Genomic DNA, 2,702 nt, shown 5'->3' with positions numbered 1-2,702 from the left:
GTTTTGTGACCAGGTTGAACATATTTTCACTACAAGATAACATATTTCTGGATATTTTATCTCTGGATTTTAAATGCAATGATCAAACTGGGAAAATCCAAGTGGAAGGTAACCTGGAAGACTTGATTTTATCTGCCAATTCTGACCTCAAAATTCAATATGTCTGCATATTGAATCTGCATAGGAAGTTGAGTACTACGCTTTTTTTTTTACTTTTAGAGACTATTTTGTTGTGTGTTGTCAAAGGCTTAGTTTCTTCACTGTGCTTTGAGTTTTTTCCACACCAGTTTTGTCCCCAGGTTTGAGTAAAGATGTAGCAAATCAAAGCTCTGGCAAAGAGCTGAGGTCCACCCTGGACATGCTGTTGGCTCACTTGAAATTTATGTTTTCCGTGTATTTTCTAATGTTCTGTTTTTATCGCTGCGTTGCCTCCACCCCTATTTTTTATACAGCTATGTTTAATTAATTGTAGGTTTTTACACTACTAAATGTCAATCTGGCAGGTTTTTCTCTTGCCTGCCACACCATTGAAGACTCTTGCTCACTATGACATTTAGGTTTTTCTCATACTGTGCACAACTGTATATTTCCCACTGGAGTTGTTGACAAATGGATGACACTTTTTCCCTACACAATGAAAAGAGACAAATTCAGCTTCTTGCCTTTAACCTCAGGATTTTTCTTTTCTTTTTTAATTATGCACTGACATTTACCAGCGTGGGCGTTTTCTTGCTCTTTCCTTACAAGTTATCAGATGTGCAAGCGATGTAAAAAAAAAAAAAAAAAAAATCCTCTTCTATCTTTTTAATTAAAGTTGTCTTATTTTCATCATTCTTATCTTTGTAGAAATTCATTCCCTATGCCTTTATCCTATTTTGAGAACAGCGGTTCAGGCAGTAAAACTCAATTGCACATGCATGACCCCTTGTATAGAAGCAGTGAAGTGTACTAGTAAATTTTTTTTGGTAAGGGCCAGAACTGCTATCTAGAATATTAATTGTCTCTTTTCCTGTGTAATGCTTTTTACCCCACTGCATGCTCAGGATACAATTAGTTCTTCGGGTCAATTTAATAGATTTAAAAAGCTCATTCAAGCATTCAGCAAGTTTAAAGTCTCCTGTTAGAGGAGGAGACTGAGAGCACATATGTGCTGAATTCAGAGCTGATGTCTGCCGCAACCTTGCTTGAGGTTTACTGGGAACAAACAATCAATCAAACATAACTGATATCTTACATTTTATGAGCTTCATTCAAGATTTTATTTTATTTTATTTTTTAAAGAAACTTTATTTTGAAAGGAAATGTGTCAAATTAATAAGATGATATTTTCAAGGTTCTTGCACTGGAGTATCCACCTAAAACAATTATTTTAAGGGCTCGACTAATTGAAAATGTAAAAATTCAAGGTTTTTTTTTCTGAACTGGAAGTGGGTGCATTTCTTGTGTATTTTCTCATAACCTGCCCAGATTAAAGTTATGCATACGCACTCAAAAGTATTCATACATCTCAACTAATATTTGGTAAAAACTCACTTGGCAAGCTAAAGAAAAAAAAGAAGTTTTTTGTAGCTTCTGGCATAGTTTTGGATGGAGAATTGTTTGAGTTTATTTGAAATGGTTCCTACCAAAGAATTCCAAACATGTTGCTTAATTTTTCAGTATGTTTAAGTTTGAGGTCATTATCTTAATGTTACACTGGTTTATCCAGTCCCACACAGGTCTTGATTTGTTTTTGGGATCACTGTTGGCACATCTACTTGTGTCCAAGCTTGCAACATCTAAAATAATTCATCATTATTCTATTCTCATTTCTCAATGCACCAGTACCACTGGTAAAAATAAATAAATAAAAAATAACCCCACAGCTTTATGCTGCCACTGCCATGCTTGATATTGGAACAAACGTTCATCTTGTGATTGTAGCAACACAACTGAACTTTAATGAGCCTGATCTAAGAATGTTTTGTGTGAAAAGCTGCAAATTTAAGGCAAGCATCAAAAATTCTCAATAGGGGTCAAATGGATAAAGCAGACTTGACTTGTTTAAACTGAGTAAACGTTGCTTTAAAGCCCAATCTGTGACAGAAAACGTAAGTGAACTCTACCAATCATGGCCAGAAATGGGGCTAAAAATTGATCCAGAATCATGTCAGAATTCTTGTTGTGGAGCAAATCTTTCAAATTGTTATTTTGTAAAAGAAAAAAAAACCTGTATAAAGCTGCGAGTTGTATTATAATTCCACCCTCCATTAAAAACTGTTCAAATGCATCAATAAAACGCTCAAAATGAATGTGGTATTTTATGTCCGTGATGTTTACGTGTAAAGTGATTGGATCTGCGCGTCATGTGCGTAAACGGGATTTTAACATGGAAGTAATTTGTTTGCAAGCAACTTTTAAGGAAAACGCACAGCTCGGCTCAACCATGCTGCTGCACGGTGTGTAACAGAAAACAACCTCTCTCTCTCTCTCTCTCTCTCTCTCTCTCTCTCTCTCTCTCTCTCTCTCTGTCTCTCTCTCTCTGCCGGCTAGACTGCAGACTCACTCCTGAGCCGGGTTGACATGGAAAAGGGTTAGATAAAACTGGCTACTACCTGGAGTCTGGAAAACGGTCTCATGCGCTCACAAAAGGAAGGGAAAGAGGAGATGTGAGATGTGAGGGAAGGGAAGGGGAGGGGACGATATACGACTGTGGCAGCCAG

The sequence above is a fragment of the Poecilia reticulata genome, linkage group LG12 (genome assembly GCF_000633615.1).
Source record: "Poecilia reticulata strain Guanapo linkage group LG12, Guppy_female_1.0+MT, whole genome shotgun sequence".
NCBI lineage: Eukaryota > Metazoa > Chordata > Actinopteri > Cyprinodontiformes > Poeciliidae > Poecilia > Poecilia reticulata.
The sequence above is the reverse complement of the archived record's forward strand: the minus strand, read 5'-3'. Positions refer to the sequence as shown.